General features: G+C 53.6%; 5 non-coding genes across 5 annotated transcripts; 3 read left to right on the forward strand and 2 right to left on the reverse strand.

The window, feature by feature from the left end:
- Window positions 1-4,849: 4,849 nt before the first annotated feature.
- On the reverse strand, window positions 4,850-4,932 carry TRNAL-CAG (transfer RNA leucine (anticodon CAG)). The gene has a single exon. It is a non-coding gene; the product is annotated as a tRNA-Leu (tRNA).
- A 1,045-nt stretch (window positions 4,933-5,977) lies between these two features.
- On the forward strand, window positions 5,978-6,049 carry TRNAG-UCC (transfer RNA glycine (anticodon UCC)). The gene has a single exon. It is a non-coding gene; the product is annotated as a tRNA-Gly (tRNA).
- Window positions 6,050-6,310: 261 nt separating this feature from the next.
- On the forward strand, window positions 6,311-6,382 carry TRNAE-CUC (transfer RNA glutamic acid (anticodon CUC)). Its single transcript has one exon. It is a non-coding gene; the product is annotated as a tRNA-Glu (tRNA).
- A 1,236-nt stretch (window positions 6,383-7,618) lies between these two features.
- Window positions 7,619-7,781, forward strand: LOC118758781 (U1 spliceosomal RNA). Its single transcript, XR_004995861.2, has one exon. It is a non-coding gene; the product is annotated as a U1 spliceosomal RNA (small nuclear RNA).
- An 8,690-nt stretch (window positions 7,782-16,471) lies between these two features.
- TRNAV-CAC (transfer RNA valine (anticodon CAC)) lies at window positions 16,472-16,544 on the reverse strand. Its single transcript has one exon. It is a non-coding gene; the product is annotated as a tRNA-Val (tRNA).
- Window positions 16,545-16,883: the final 339 nt, after the last annotated feature.

Genomic DNA, 16,883 nt, shown 5'->3' on the forward strand with positions numbered 1-16,883 from the left:
AGGATCCTGGGTCCTGGCTTTGGATCAGCACAGCTCCAGCCATTGTGGTCACTTGGAAAGTGAATCAACGGATGCAGGATCTGCCTCACTGTCTCTCCTCTTTTCTGTATATCTGAATTCCCAATAAAAATAAAACAAATCTCTAAAAAAAAAGGAATAGCTAAAATCCAAAACTCAGACCCTAACAAATGTTGGTGTGGGTATGGAGAAGTAACATTTACACATCCTTGGTGGGAATGTAAATTAGTGCAACGACTGTGGAAAACAGTATAAAAAGTTCTTAAAAACTAGAAGTAGACTTGGCATGTGATCCAGCAATCTTACTACTGGGGACATACCCAAAAGACTTGAACCCAATGTATCAAAGAGATACCTGCACCACCATGTTTTACAGCAGCATTCTTTACAATAACTAAAATTGGAAATCAACATAGATGTCCATCACCAGAGGAACTGATAAAGAAATTCTGTTACATAGTCACAATGAGGTACTCATCATCTAGAAGAACAAGAATGGATGTCTACCATTTGTTTCAAAATAGTTGCAACTTGAGGCCATCATGTTGAGTAAAATAAGCTGGACATAGCCAATGGTCACATTTGCTCCCTTATATGTAAGAGTTCAAAAAAAAAAAAAAAAAAAAAAAGGCCCTACCAGACTGGCCGCAGTGTCCAACTAGCACACGTAGGAACCAGAAATGGAGGGGTAGAACTGGTAGGGGAAATGTGGAAGGACCCCTTGATGGAGCATCTCATCCACTGGGGAGCGAGAGCTGGGATGGGGGCAGACCAGACTGGACAGGGCCATAACACCTGTGGGCCTCATGGGCTAGATCAGGTATGGGCCAGGCTTGGTTGACTGTTCCTACTGGTTCTAGCATAAATCAGAATGGGTGAGGGTTGGTTGGGCTTTGCTGCAGCATCAGCTGGCAGAAGTTGGCACAGGGGGCTAATTCTGTCAAGTTAAACTGCAGAACCGCATGGAGAGTGCATGATCCGAGAGTGGGAGAGGGCCCAGTAGGGAAACAGTGGGCACCTCTCTCTTGGGTTACCACTCCACAGGAGAGCATGAAAACCAGGACTGGGGCAGACCTGGCTGGACAGAACGGCACCCACCAGCATGTGTGTGGGCTGGATAGTGGGCCTGGTTGGGTTGAACTAGGCCTCAATGCCCATTGACATGTATGAGAGCTGAATGGGATGTTGGACAGACTGGACCAATCTGTGGTACATATGGGCAACTACGGGAACCAGGGCAGGGGCGGGCCTGGTGGGGTTATTTTTGGTCACTCTGACTAGGCTGCAGCTCCCACTGGTTTATGTGAGGGCTGAGTGTGTGCTGGGCAGAATGAGGCTAGAATGCAACACCCATTGTTTCATGTGAAAGACAGGGTTGGAAATAGAACTCACCCAGCAATTGCAACCACCAGCTCACTGGGGAAACACACTGTGCCAGACCCTGTACTGGTCTGGGATCACCTCAGACTGTTTCTTCGGGGATCTCTCCAATTGAAATGCTGGACTCAGAACCCTAACCATGAAGAGAAGTGCAGGTGCCATGGTCTGACCATGAAGTGCAAGTGTCAAAGCTGAGCCTCTTCAGAAGCTCAGACAGAGCAATGGACAGCATATCCAGGTGCACGTGGAGGATATGGCAGTCCGTTGGAACCTGCAGATGACACCTGGTACTACAACAGAGGGAGGAGGACAGAACAAATCGATATCTACCCCAGCCACATGTTGGCAGTGAGAATCTGGGCAAACGGAGACTCTAAGGTGGACTATGTCAACCAGTGGTTTCCGCACCAATTTCATTGTGCTTGGAATGGCGAGATTGACAGCAAACAGAACTTTCAAATTATGAAAACCACTTGAGCAGGACCCTTGGAGCATGCCCCACATCAGGGACCTGGGACGGGTAGGAGGATGGGTGAGGCTTCTCACTTTATCTCCCCCTTTACCCCAGATACATTAAAAAAAAAAAAGAGGCAATAATATGGAAGCAATGGTCTTACCTACTTTCTTGTAGCCGTTGACTCTTTGTGCACTGATCAAGGATGTAAAGATGGTCAAAATAAAGCAATTTCAAACAAACAAAAATAAATTTAAAAAATTTTAAAAAGGGAAGGGGCCCGGCACAGTAGCCTGGCAGCTGAACTCCTTGCCTTGCACATGCACCAGGATCCTTGATGAGCACCACTGGTTCTAATCCTGGTGGCCCCAGGATTGTGGCCTGGGAAAGCAGTCAAGGACAGCCCAAAGCCTTGGGACCCTGCACCCATGTGGGGGACCCAGAGGAGACCCTGGCTCCTGGCTTCAGATCAGCTCAGCTCCAGTTGTTGCAGCTGCTTAAGGAGTGAATCATTAGATGAGAGATCTTCCTCTCTGTATATCTGACTTTCCAATGAAAATTAAATACATCTTAAAGTTTTTTGAAAAAGGAAGGGAAAACAAAAACGAAACTAGAAATGCCTGTTTGTATCAATATTGCCGTGAGTAGTTTTACAAAACATTGTTTCATATCCTTGTCAAATCAATGGTTTATGCTACTATATGCTATATAGTATATACTATATATACTACTATGTACTACTACAGTTTTAATAATTTGTGAGTACTTTAAAGTTTATTGTATGTGGGTGAGATATTACTGCCTATAGCCAGTGTCTCTATTCCCATTAGAATGATTTTGCTTTTTACTTGTTAAACTTTTTTATTCTGCAAAGCATAATTCCTTTTTATTCTAATGTAAATTTAAAATACATTATTTGAAAAAACTAAAAAAAAAAAAGGAGAGGAAGGGAGGAAGGACTATTATTATAGTCTGTCTCTTTGTTTTTCAAATAAATAAAAAAAATACTTATGTGTATACATTTCTGACACTCCACTTCATTCAGATCCTGATGATTTGGGTAATGTTTGAAGCCTAAATAGTAAAAATTAAATTTCAGCGCTTAAATTACGCGTCAAAACACACACACACTGCCTGAAGCAGCAGATTAGCAGGCATGTCCTGTCCCTTCAGGCCAAGTGTCTCTGTCACAACGTTGTCGTTCTGACAACCACGGTACTATAAAGTGATGGCCTTTGACAAGCTGGGCAACTATAACATCTCTCCAAAGACAGACAAACAAGCAAGAAATCGTTATACATTCTAGGCTGTCCAGGACCCAGACAAACAGCAAAACTAAGGCTAGAGGAAGCCAGGAGGGGACCCAAGCCAGGTCCAGGTGCACGGAGAGGTCTGATACAGGCCAGCAAGCATCCCGGTACCCAGGCCCAGGTGCCCTTACTGGGCTCTGAATTCTGTGTGGGAGCAAGCTCCAGTGGCCTTGGAGGGCTCCCTGGCTGCACTGCTGTGGTTAGTAGCACAGGGAAATGTAGTGTGTCCCTCGGAGTGTGTGTGTGTGTGTTGGTGGAGACGAAACGTTGGCGGGACGATGGCACGCACTCCCAGGGCTATGATGGCTACCGCTGGGGACAGTCCCTGCAGGCTGTGGCCTCCACCACGCCTGCAGTGTCTGCACCGTCCGTGGAGAGGCAGGCCGCTTGCTGGCAGCGAGATGCTCTAAGGGGAAGAATCCTGGGGCCCCCATGGTAGCAGGATGAGAACTCGACCATCCGAGGGAGCAGGCAGGGGGGCTGATAGATCCTTATGATCCCGCAAGAAAACTTTTTCAGCAGTAACAGTAAGCATGCTGTCAGGAGTTAATGAAAAATGGAAATCGCATGGAAATCGGATCCCAGCCTGGGTTGAGACCGGAGTTTTTGCAGAGCTGAGTCTTGCATTTCTCCTACCCGATGGAGGACATTGCTGGGTTCAGGGCTGTGCAGCACAGTGTTACTGGACCTAACAGCCTCTGTGGGTTGGCCTTACCCAAGCCTGGGAGCCACCTGTGGGGACCACCACAGCTCCTGTATTCTGCTAGGGAATGCTTGGCTGAGCTGCAGAAGTAGTCAGCCAAGTCTGCCGTGCTGACAAAGGCCAGGGTCATGTGGGATGTGTGCCTAAGCAGTTAAGCAAGTGCGGTGGGCTCCAGGAACACGTCGAGTGAGCCACAGCTAATAGTCACAGTCCCCCTCAAGATTTTCCCACACTGGGATTGTCACACCAGGTGCTAATTTTTCAGTAATCAACTATAACCCTGTTCAGAGTGTGTTCTGGTACACAACTCCCATTGTTTCTTGTTTCACTATGTCTAAACTTCATCACAAGATCCCTCTGTTCAGGAAACTGTGTTATAGATGACTGATGGCTTACCTCAAGTTGCTGATAAACATCTAGGAAAAAACAGACTTTGGGGCTTCTTATTTTGGACAGAGAGCCCCTGTTTTCCACACACTGAAAATTGTAACAGGTGGCTCTTCTGTCACTCCTTGTGGTACCTCTTTCCAAGTCAACCCGACACTCTGCGGAGCGGGAACCAGCGCCCACCTGACACAGTTACTGAATTTCAGCAAGGCTCCATGCTTCTCCGTCATTCCAGCCCACAGGATTCCTTCTTTTGGGTGCTTGGGCTCCTTGCACATGCTCAGGCCCATGTCTGATTTCTTAGGTGACAGAGCTCGTGGAACAGAGCTCTAGTGTGGGGATGGGAGTGGTGGAGATATGGCTGAGAGTGACTGGGGTGGAGGGTCACGGGTGTTGGGTGTGGGGGATAGCGAGGAGGAACAGAAAATGAAGCCAGGAGAGAGGATAACAAGAGGTTATGACCTGGGCAGAGGCCTGAGGCAGGGGCTTGCTATGTGCTACATGCGACAGGGGTGAGAGGGCGTGGGTCTGTGGTGGTCGGGTGTGTGTGTGTGTGGGGGGGGTCTTTTGTGCGAGGCTGGTGCCAAAAAGCAACTTTGTCAGGAGTGGGATTCGAACCCACGCCTCCAGGGGAGACTGCGACCTGAACGCAGCGCCTTAGACCGCTCGGCCATCCTGACAGACAACAGGCATACCTGGGACCCCACGCTAAAGCCGATCCGTGGCACGAGTCCGCGCTGGCAGCCTGGATTCAATTTGCACCTGCCGGATCTCCATTGAGCCTCCCCTGAGCAACGTGCGCCCGGGGCGCGCATAGCCAACGCAGCGTCCTCCTGCCAGTCGCGCGGGCTTGCTCGCTGCTCTTCATCTCTCCGGTGATGCCCGCTTGGGAGGCGGTAGATAGAGAGCTTTTGGTGGTTACTCCCACCCTGCGGGAAGCGGTCGTAGTGCGGCAACAGGTCTGGGGGTGGCGGTCAGGGTTGGGTAGGAGGGTGCCCTGCTGGGCTGCGCGGGCAGTGACAGAGGGGACTGGTGGGGAATTTGGACACGAGCCTGTAGGTTTCTGCAGAAGGTAAGGGCAGCCATGGCAGGCGCAGAGGGATTCAGGCTGGCGGCCACCGTACTTGGTAGGATAGTGACATCTCCACCCGTCAAGTGCGTTCGATTCTCCCACCCGGGGGCAGTCTCTCTCGGGCTGTCAGGTCCACCGCTTGGAGGTCTCCGACTCAACTCAGACCAGCAGGGGCGCCCGGCGGCGGGGTCGCAACCGGCTCTCCGACCTTGGGAGCTTGGTCGCCCGGCCAGTACCTGCTGTGCCGCCTTCCCCAAATGGGTGAGAGCATGACCTCCGTGAGACCACAGGGTCCGGAACGGGTGGGAGGCGGATGAGTGGGGGTTCCTATGAGTGTCGACAGTCGCCTAGCAGGACCTATGCTGGAGAGCGGCTTTGGCGAGCAAAGCGAGGCAGGACGCGTGTCTCGGGAGCGCGCTGTATCCGGAGCTCTCCTCTCAGTAGCGGAGACAGTGACAGGGCCCCCGGAGGCGGGCCAGCAGGCAGGCAGAGACGGGGCTGCGTGTGGACGTGCGGGAACTGGGCGCCGGGAGTTAGTGGACCGGACGTTAAAATCTTTGGTGCTCCTTATGGATGGAGGAAATAAGGCTGTAGATACTCACGTTTACAAATTCGAAAGTGGCAAAATGATATGATACAAAACTGCATGTATTGCGTTGGTGGTATAGTGGTGAGCATAGCTGCCTTCCAAGCAGTTGACCCGGGTTCGATTCCCGGCCAACGCATAATTGTATTATGTTTTTGAATATCCCGCGTCAAATTTGGCCTGTGTTTGGGCATCTGTCCGCGTGCAGGGCAGAGCAGCCAAGTGTTTTGGGGGGCACTGTGAGGTCGGTCCTGTAGAGGCCGTTGGCGGCGTGCGTCGCAACAAAGTCAGACTTGCCCTGTTTGGTTTGGCGCTTTGCGCTGAGGTTGCTTGTACTTGTTTGCGCCAGAGGCGCCATGAGCAGCAGCAGTGTCAGAGTGAGTGACGCGTGTTTTGTGAGTCCCTGGTGGTCTAGTGGTTAGGATTCGGCGCTCTCACCGCCGCGGCCCGGGTTCGATTCCCGGTCAGGGAAGACTTTCCCTTTTGCTCTACACCCAACCAGTTCCTTTCTGTGACATATCCTCTATTCCTACCCACCTGTCTCTTCCTCCAAGTTTCCTATTCTTTTTTCCTCAATCTTCACCTACAGCCCTTTAGTCTTTGCTTTGCAGCTCTCACACGTAAACGGCTTCAGCTTTTGTTTAATGCAATCTTCCTCTTTTTGTGGCCAGCAGCACACTCCCAATGCCAACTCTCACCAGAACTACACTCATTTGCCAACACACACATGTGATTAGCCCTCACACCAGTGTCACCAGCAGACACATACCCAACCCACCCAGACCAGCCCACTCAAATACTTGGCACACACATCAGCATGCCACCACCACCTCACACACAGCTGTCGCTGCCAACAGGCTGGTCACTGTCCCCTGTGCACATTCCCCACCCAACACACTGGCACACATTTCCGCGTTTCACAGTGGACGCTCTCCTAATGGCGAGAGCGGATCCACGAGGTCCCTGTTTCGGCCGCACAGACTCACTCTGCATAGTTGTGGGTCCCTGCATCCCTTCTGTCCGTGTGCTACTGGATGGCAGCTCCCCCCAGGGTGAAGGGTAGAGCTCGATCTCTTTGTGTATGCCAAGACCCCTCCCGGGCAAAGCTCATCATGATCCCCTTAGGGCACAGCTTGGGCTCGACAGGTACATGGGAAACTCTGGGGACCGCCAGGTGTGGAGCCATCCCCAGTGAGAGGCAGGGGGGTTGGGACTGGCTGCTTGTCCTCACCGGAGGCTCTACTTGAGGTAGGTATGTGGTGCAGTCATGTTGCTTCAGGTGCTATCATTGTGGCGGCAGCTATAGGATGGCAAGGGAAGATGCTGCTGTGACAGGACAGCCTTCATTATATGATGTTCCATGAAAGGAGAGATGGTGTATGGTTATTCTCACCATTAGATTTCTAGTTCTCAGTGTATTGTGTTATGTTCAATAATTATTTTTTGAGTGAAGGAATAAATATATGCAGAAAGGCATGTCATTCACGTGCACACACACATACAAAAAAAGAGATGTGGACAAAGTGGCAGGAAGCTCACAGGGATGATTTCGTGCTGTGGGAGAAAGTGCGAGACCGTGTCTTGGGAACCCGGGCATGTTTTGTGTATGTGAGGGCGCAGAGGGGCTGGAGTGCGTGTGTGTGAGAGTGAGTGTGTGTGTGTGAAGTGGCGGGGTGTGTGTCTGTGTTGTGGGTTGTTTGGTGCAGTCATACTTACCTGGCAGGGGAGACACCATGATCAGGCAGGTGGTTTTCCCATGGTGAAGTTCCTCCATTGCACTTGGGAGGTGCTGACCCCTGCGATTTCCCCTGCATGTGGGAAACTCGACTGCATCATTTGTGGTAGTGGGGACTGCGTTTGAGCTCTCCCCTGACACTGCTGAGTTTCTAAGAGAAGCTTGAGCTCTTGCTGGTTGTCTCCTGTACAAGTGTTGCTGCGGTGATGGTGGTGAAGATTTCGATTTCTTTTGTGATTGTGTTTTGGGTAAGGCAGAGCTGGGGTTACTGGTGCTGTGCAGTCATGTGCTACCTACTGCAGGGTAGGTTTCAGTCTGTCTCAAACATCCTCCCGCAGGAACTGCAGTGTAGTTCAGGTGACCCCTTCCCCGTGGTTTTCACAGGCCTGCCCCCATCCGCTGTATCTGTGTATCCATCCCAGTCTGTACCCAACCCTGGCTCACATGTCCTCTGGCAGGAGCTGTACCCCAGCAGAGAAGTGCTCACAGCTTCCCCACTATGTCTGCTACCCATCTTGGGTCTTGCACACTCCAGGGGTTACTGCAGTCCAGTCGGACACGACTTGTAACCCGACCCAGCCTGGGCCAGCAGATTCCTAGCAATTCAGCACTTATTCTGGCTCCTGCATGCGCCAGCTGCTGCTATGGCCTTGTCCTTCCCCAAACGCAGCTTGTGTGCAAACCAAGGGTTGTTACAGCCCTGCCCAGCCTGGGCCACCCTTACTCTCAGCTCTCACGACTCTGCAGTGGGAACAGTGGCGCGTTCAACAGGCTCACTCTGGCCTAGGGTCTTGCATGTGCCAGTGGGTGCTGCGGCCCAGTCTGAAGTGGCCTGTTTCACCTTCACACTTGCCGGTGGGTGCTGAGGACTAGCCCAGCCTGGCCAGCCCCCAGTCCTGGCCCTAATGTGGACTGGCGGGTGTTGCATCCCAACACGACCTGGCCTGCACCCCACCCTGACTCTTCCACCTGCCAACAGGTGTCCTGGCTGACCCAGCTCAGCCCAGCCCAGACTGCACCCCATGCCCAACCTGCATCTATGCCAACAGGTACTGTAGCCTGGCCCGGCCTGACCTGGACTGTGCCCAGCCTCAGTTCTTGTGCTCACCAGCTGGGGCTACTTCTTACCAGGGTAGTTCCCCAAGCTCCTCCATCAGAGCAACTTCCAGGTGCTGATCTTGCATACACTGGTGGCCATTTGGCTCAGCCTGACTTGGCCCACCTCCAGTCCTGACCTTCACGAGCAGGTACTGTGGCCTTGCCGGACCAGTCCACACCGGTTCTGGCTCTCTCTGGTGGGTGTTCAAGGCCAGCTGTGCCTGGTCTACCCCAGACCTGGCTCTCATGTGGATCAGTGGATGCCCAGCGTGTCCCACACCCACTCTGGCTCCTGCGAGCACCGGTGGGTACTGGGGCCTAGCTCAGTCCGTCACACTCCCAGACCCAGCCCACACATATGTTGAGTCCACCCCCATTCCCGACTCTTGCGCTCACAGGTGGGAACCGCAATCCAGTGATGGTGTCCCCTTAGCTTCCCTACCAGGCCTGCCCCCAGCCACAGGTCTTGCATGTGCCAGCGGTTGCTCTGATCCAGCCTGGCATGGCCTACCCCCATCTTGGCCCTTGCCATTGGATGGTGCAGCCTGGACCAGCCTGGCCTGCTCCTAAGCCCAGTTCATATGAGCATTGTTGAGTTCCATGGTCATGCCTATTTGGCCTATCACCACCTCCAGCTCTTGAGCAAACCAGTGGGTATTGTAGTCCTACAAGTGTGAGCCCACATATGCCCCCGCAGAATCTGCCCCTAGACCCAGCTCTCTTGCATGCCAGTGAGTTTCATGGCCCAGCCTAGGATGGCCTATCCGTGCCCCAACACTCACTGGCAGGCACTTTGTATCAGCCCCAACAGGTAGGTCCTCTTGTCCTAGCTTTCGTGTGTGCCATTGTGTGGTGGCTGGTGGTGGTCTATGCTAACTAGCCCAGCTCAGGTCTTCCACGTGGGTGGGTGCATTGGTTTTGTGGCTACCAGAAGATATTTCTGGTATCGCCGCTCCAAACTGTTTGGTCTCAGCCCCCTTGTTTACCTGCAAGTGCAGTGGCCTGGTCTGTGGAAGTCCCCTAGAAGTCATTCCTCCCCTATAAAATACTCCCTCAGTGGTACCCCCCCTCACACACATCCCCACACCACCTTCCCTGAGCAATCCACAGCCTCCATGCCTGTGAGCACATGGGTTTCTGAGCCCAGTCTTCTGGTGGGTGGCATGCCTGCCTGGAGTCCTGTCTACCTTCCAGGGACCCAAGCACATGCAAAGGTCCCCAGACCTGGGCCACTGGCACGCTACATCAGCATGCCGGCCTGGGATGCTACCCCTCTGCCCACTCAGGACCCAAGCATGTGCATGAATCTCCCACGGGTCCAGCTGCCTGAGACCCAAGCACGTGCACAAGTTCCGTTGCCCGGCACACCATGACAGCGTGCTGGCCTGAGACCCAACCCCCACCCCATCTGCTCAGGATACTAGCATGCGCACAATTGGGGCGCCAGACCTGTGTGTGGTGCTTCACCCAGGGAGTGGTCTTAAGTTGCCTATTTTCCCCTCCCCTCCAAGCTAAAACTTTCTCCACCGCTGGGCTGAACTACCGTGAATGTGTGTGATGTTAACCAGCAGCAGAAGAGAAGAGAAATAGATCAGTCCGCATAGACTGAGCAGTCCACTGATCTGTGCAAATACACTACTGTATTCTACCAAACTAAGAACTAAACATGACTAATGGCAATTGTGCCCATGTCCAGCAGTGTCCATCCCACATCTGAGCAAGCATTGCCGTTTTCCATGGGTTTCTTGCCCAGCATGAACCACTCTCTTTTTTTTTAAATAAAAGAATTGTTTTATTTTATTGCTTTCATTTGGAAGTCAGATATACAGGGAGAAGGAGAGATAGAGAGAAAGAGCTTCCATCCAATGGTTCACTCCCCAAGTGGTCGCAACGTTCAGAGCCGAGCCAATCCAAAGCCAGAAGCTAGGAGCCAGGAGCTCCTTCCAGGTTTCCCACATTGGTGCAGGGTCCAAGGTTCTGGGACATCCCTGACTGCTTTCCTAGGCCACTGGAGTTGGGAGGGAAGCTGGATGGGAAGTGGAGCAGCCAGGACTCAAACCGGTGCCAATATAGGATCCCAGCAGATGTGAGGCAAGGCCTTTAGCCAGTAGGCTATCACACCAGCCCGAACCACGTTCAGTCTTGATTTCAGTGGCTGGTTGTAGAGTGATCAGTGGAGGCCAGGTTATGACAATCGGAAGCCAAATGTTCACCTGTATTACCTTGTCTTCATCACTGTTTCCCCAACCCGGGAGAAATCTCATTTGTGTCGGGCTGTCCTGTCCATTCAGAGTACATGCCACTGCCTGTAGGACATTCCCACCATACTCACAGTGTGTGATCCCGTTGGCACTGAGACGGTCTCCAGAAGGACAACAACCATTTCACCCCTCTAGGGACTTTGACACCAATGCGCACATGGCCAATGCGACTTCCAAATGAGCTGCTGGTCAGAAACGCTGCTGGAGGGACGTCATCATGAGGAACCACATGTTCTGGAAGGTCACATGTACTGCAACCTGCACGGCGTGAACCAGGGTGAAGAGGGAGATGACGTGCAACAAGATGGAAGATTTAGAGACAAGAAAGTGGTTGTGGAACGTGGAAGGGCAGAGGTGTCATCGCTGCAAACGGACAGGACTTCCTTTCAGCTCCTCCCAGCAGTTTTTATTTTCCTCAGGGTATTGAATTTCCCTTCAGACTAAGCAACAGTGTAAGGTCACATCTGCACTCCCACTGCTAAGGAGCCCCGGAGACCCCAGGAGCTCACCCTGTGCCACAGGGAGGAGCAGAACAGGAGTTGGGAGGCCTGAGCACACAAGCTCCCTGAGCTCAGTCTTAGAACGCCACCTGCAGCTGAGGCCTTGACTGCTGCCTTGCAAGCAGAACTAAGTCCTAGCAGAGTTTGTTCCTAGAACTCTCAGCTCAGAACTGTCTCCCTCCTTCTCAGACTGCTGTGTCTACCCTGGACATGCATGGTTTCCCTCCCCTGTTCTCTGTCTCAGTGGAAGGTGGCCAGCAACCCAGAGCCCGGTCCTACATGTGTGTGCCTCTTCTCATTCTTTCTCCCATGCGGGTCGTCTCCCTTTGGCCATCTGCTGAAACCCGTGCTACCTTCTCGGGACAATGGCACAAAACCTTCAGAATCACAAAAGGAATCCATGACTTAAAAAAAAAATGATACTGTGTTAAGAGTTGATTATAAACCATCCCCACAGGCCACAGTGTGCAGCTTTACACGAAACAGACCTGGAGCTGAAGAGGGCCAAGAAGAGTCAGTGGCCACAGGGAGTGCATTTCTGGGGGAGGCCTGTAAGGGAAACCAGACAACCCCTGGAGATTCCTGGAACAGCACAGCTGCCTGGTGTGTGGTGATGTGGGCCTGGGGAACTGGACCCACGCCTCTGTGAATCTACATCCAGAACTTAGTGGCCAAAGCTCAAAGAAGGCCTTGCCTCCAGGGGGAGAGGGACCAGGACCCTGGAGGTGGTTGCATATGTTGCATATTAGAGTTGTGTGTGTGTGTGTGTGTGTGTGTGTGTGTGTGTGTGTGTGAGTAAGAGAGAGAGAGAGAGAGAGAGAGATTGAGAAAGAGAGAGAGAGAGAATTGTCACTAGGGAACTCACTGGAGGTCTCCCACAAGAGGCAGTCCCATTGTGCCTGGAGCAGGTACATCCTGGTTCCCTAGGTGGGTGAGGACCTGTGTGGCCAAATGGAAACTGGGTCCCTATGGGTCCCTGCAATACTGGCTGCAGCACCGCCTCTTGTTTGAGGGCTCATCCCCTGTGTGGGTGGCCAGCAAGTATCAAGCGAGCCTGAGGCCAGGGAACACCAGCTGGGATTCCTCCAGCTGTAGCCCAGCCAATCTGGGTGTCCAGCAGCTCCAGCAAGGGGAGCTCAGAAATGGGTCCTTCTACCATCATTGAGTCAGCTAGCTGCAGCAGCTGCTGCTGCTCCTGCCCACCGTCCCGCTGGCAGTGCCGATCCTTCCGGTCACCTCTGCAGAGGATTGGACACCCGCCATGGCCCGATTCCCGCCTGGCTCAAATGCAGGACCTTCCAGTTCAGCTCCTTGGTGAGCCAAAGTGAAGGCTGAAGCAGAGCTGAGCGCCTGAAGTCACGCGACCCACCCCCTCGCCTTGACCCAGGACCACCCTAAAGTTGTCGTGAGGCAAGATAAAGATTCCGGGGCTCCGGTGTCCCCACCCCCCACCCCGTCTGTCACCCCTCTTCCCTGGGAAGCCCCAGGCCTCCTGGGTCCTGGGAGTGCGCGGCCAAAGGGAGCGACCGGGCGCCGCCTCGTGGCCACCGCGGGGATCGGCCAGCCCCGATGGACCCGAGCCTGAGAAAACGCCCCGCCCCGCAGCACCGCTCAGCGCGCGGGACTCCGGTGCGGGAAGGCTGAGCGCTGCACGTCGACCGCGGGATGAAGAGAAGCCCCCGAGCATTTTTCACCCCTGCAAGCGGTCTCACCGGGAGTCAGCGCGGACCCACCTCTTGGGCCCGCTCCGGGACTGTCCGAACTTACCCCCATCGCCTTGGGTGGTCTCCCGGCAGAGTCCTCGGGCACAGGAGACAGCTCAGGTGGGACCAAGTGCCCCCCAGGAGCCTCCGTCCCTCCTTTCGCAGCGAGTGCAGGAGCCTCGGCCTTCCCCAGGTTCGGTCATTTCCCTGAGGACCGAGTCACTGTGACTGGTCTCAACTCAGAGGGGGAACCGTGGGGACCGGAGAGCTAGCGCTGGGAAGATCCTGCGAGGTCGGGGCAGTGCTCGGCGGACCTGTCTCTCCATTAAAAGGAAAGGTGGAGCAAGCAGAGAACCCACCCCAAATCCCATTAAAAAGTCTCGAACTCGGATCTCTGGGCTCAGAGTCAAGAGTGGTCACCATTACACCACGGAGCCTGTCCCAAGTCCAATTCCCTGCTCCTTCTGCACACCGTGGACATAGGGAGGAATGCATTTGTTGCATTTAAAGCAGTCAAACACAGGGACTACTTCCATAAATCACTCAAGACACACCATACCCATCCGCTGTGACTCAAGGTTCAGTACAAACCATCGCAGCTCCCGGGCAGGGCTCTGACAGGTGCACAAGCACGGTGTTTTCCGAGAGCCAGGCCAAGGCCACTCCATCCCGGCTTATCTTCATCTATCACAGCCACAAATCACGCCATTTGGAAAACTGCACATGTGTCAAGGCATTCAAGGGGGGGGGGGGCTGTGTGTGCAGACACCAAAGTCAGTCAAGGAATAACAAGGTCTCACCCCACATCACACAGGAAAGTCCACGGAACCTTGGACTCTGATCGCCGCATTCCTGGTCCAGAGTGTTCACCATCCCTGCCTGGACCCCACGCGGGACCCTCGGCTGAGCTCTCCTAATTCTAAATAGCAAATGGGCTTCACCACTGTCTCAGCACGAAAGTCCTACAGCGCAACCTCGGGCTCCTTGAAGAAATCAAATGTAACGAAGTATTCTTTCCTTGTTCACCTTGGAGACCAGTGGGCATAGCAGCGATAGCGTTCAGCATGCATGAAAAACCCTGCGGGAATAGATGGTACCAGAGGGGGATGAGAGAGAGACAGAGAAGGGAGGGGGGATCAGGCGGAAAACAGTAGCAGATTGCTTTACCTAGCAAAGCAAAGGTAACGTCAGCAGAAACGAAGTAAAACGCGCAAGAATAACCTGATTAATAACAATGATGATGATGATGAAGTAAAAAATTAAAACAAACAAAACAAAACAAAAAAACGCGGTTAATAGCCAGAACAAACTGTCAGCCGAGTCTCTGTCAGAACTGAGAGCATCCCTGTGAGCCCACGGGTGTCGGTGCTTCCCTCCTGCCTTCTCGCGGCTTGTCCTGCGCGTTCTGCGCCATCAGGAGCATTTTTCCCTCCGAGAGTGCAGCCGCGCCGCGGGCGGCCCTGGTCTCCTGGGAGGCGCCCTCTTCCAGGCCCGGGTGCTTTTTGTGCTCCTGGAGGCGTCCTGGGCCCCTGTGGGCGCGCCCTGGCCAGCGCTGGGCGGTCCAGGCCAGGCTGGGGCCAGCGGGCAGAGAGTGCGCATGCTCTGGGGAGGCAGGTGCATTATAGTTTTCCACGTCTCTGTGGCGCAATCGGTTAGTGTGTTTTGCTGTTAACAGGAAGATTGGTGGTTCGAGCCTACCCAGGGGCTGCTGGCACAGCAGCCTTGGCCAACTGGCCCAAACCCATTCCGGCTCTTACTGTTGGGTGCTACACCCAGCTCAGCCACACCTGGTCTATTCTCAGACTCAGCTCTTGCATGGTTTAGCAGGTGCCAAGACCTAGCCCAGCCTGTTCTACACCCCTACCAGGCCCACTCTGAGCTACAGATTGCGTGTGTGTGTGTTGTGGGTGAGGGTGAGGGGTTGCTCTGACCCAGCCTGGCATAGCCCATCCCCTAGCTTGGCCTTTGCCATTGGATGCTGCAGCCTGGCCTGGCCTGGCCAAGCCCAACCCCGGTCTCCACTCTCGCTGTTGGGTGCTGTAGCCTAGCCCTGCCCTGCCTGCCCCCATCCCTCGCTTTCATACAGACTGGTAGGTGTGACAGCCCTGCCCAGCATGGTGGGCTCTCCATCTGGCTACTACACATGCCAGTGTGCTAAGGTTTGGCTTGACCATGCCTGATCTCTACCACCACCACCACCACTCCTCCACTCTCCCCGGATCCAGCCCGCACACCTGCTGACACCTTGAGCAGCTCTGCCTGGCCTAATTCCCAGGTCTGAATCACGTGCTCACCATCAAGAGCTACAACCCACCAGGGAAGTTCTATGCTGGGACTTTGGGTCCTCCTAGGGAGTGGCCCTGCAGCCAGAAGCCATGAGAGATTTACTCTGTCTTTGCACAGAGGTTTGTTCAAGTTGTTACATCCCCACAGTTGAGTTGTTCTTATGTGCCATCCCTTCATTGTGTGGCCCAGAACATCCCAGACTCTGCTAGACATCCATGACTGTCAGTCATGTTCAAGGGCTTTCAGCAACTCTGGCACATTTCTCAGGCCCTGCAAAAGTGCAAAAGACACAAGATTAAGTGTGCTCAGGTCACTAGGCATCCATTACCTATTCAAAAAGTATTTAAAGAGTTACATTAATTTATTATTTGAAAAGTAGAGTTAGAGAGAGATTTTCCACCTGCTGGTTCACTCTCCAAAAGTCTGCAATGGCCAGAGCAGGGCGTGTACGAAGCTGGAAACCAGGAGCTTCATCTGGGCCTCCCTTGTGGTGTACCTGGTATGGAACCTGAAGCCCAGGCCTTCCTTCGCTGGTTTCTCAGGCCAGTTATTTATTTATTTATTTTTCACTGGATTAAAAAAAAAAAAAAAGTGGTGCAGGGTCGCAGTCACAAGTGAAGCAGCCAGGACTCCAATCGGTGTGTACATGGGGACCCGGCAGCAGGTGGCGGCCTAACCCTGCGTAGCACAGCACAGCCCCTGGATTTACTTTCTCTAGGGGCTCAGTGCGTTGATGGCAAGGAAGCAGCGCCCTCATGAGCTACGGTGCAGAGCTTTCCAAGATAGAAAGCACTTGCTGGCTGCAGGTGAATGCAAGCGGAGGTATTAAGTCTATGGAAAAGGTCCCAAACCTCCTTGGTTAGATGTAAGGGTTTAGTCTTCCGACTGTGAGAAGCCCTGAGGCAGGGTGCGGGGATATTCAGCAGCGTTATGAAGACTGATCATGGTCCTTTTTCCAACTGCGTCAGGAAAAAGAACTGTTTCCGCCCGGTTTCGAACCGGGGACCTTTCGCGTGTGAGGCGAACGTGATAACCACTACACTACGGAAACACAGTTGGTACAACGTCACACCAGGGGCTCCCTCACCTTCCTCACGACGCCTTCTGCATCCATTCTGTCCCCAGAAAGGGAAGGACCGCGGGACACACCGCAGCCTCCCGCCCTGCCCCGGCGCCGGGCAACCTCTCTCCGGAGCGCGGGGACTTCTCCCGGTGCCGCAGCTTCTTGTTCGCCTCCGGGATGCAGCCTCGCGCCCGGCACAGCGAGCACCTGCGTGCTCTGGTGGGCGTGCGACCTGCGGGCCAGGGCTCCTGGTGCGTCCGGTGCGGGTTTGCTTTTTGTAGAGAGCGTGGAGGGGCGGCGTTGCAGACCTGTCAGGAAGCGGGAGAG

Source organism: Ochotona princeps, chromosome 2, assembly GCF_030435755.1.
Source record: "Ochotona princeps isolate mOchPri1 chromosome 2, mOchPri1.hap1, whole genome shotgun sequence".
Classification (NCBI taxonomy): Eukaryota; Metazoa; Chordata; class Mammalia; order Lagomorpha; family Ochotonidae; genus Ochotona; species Ochotona princeps.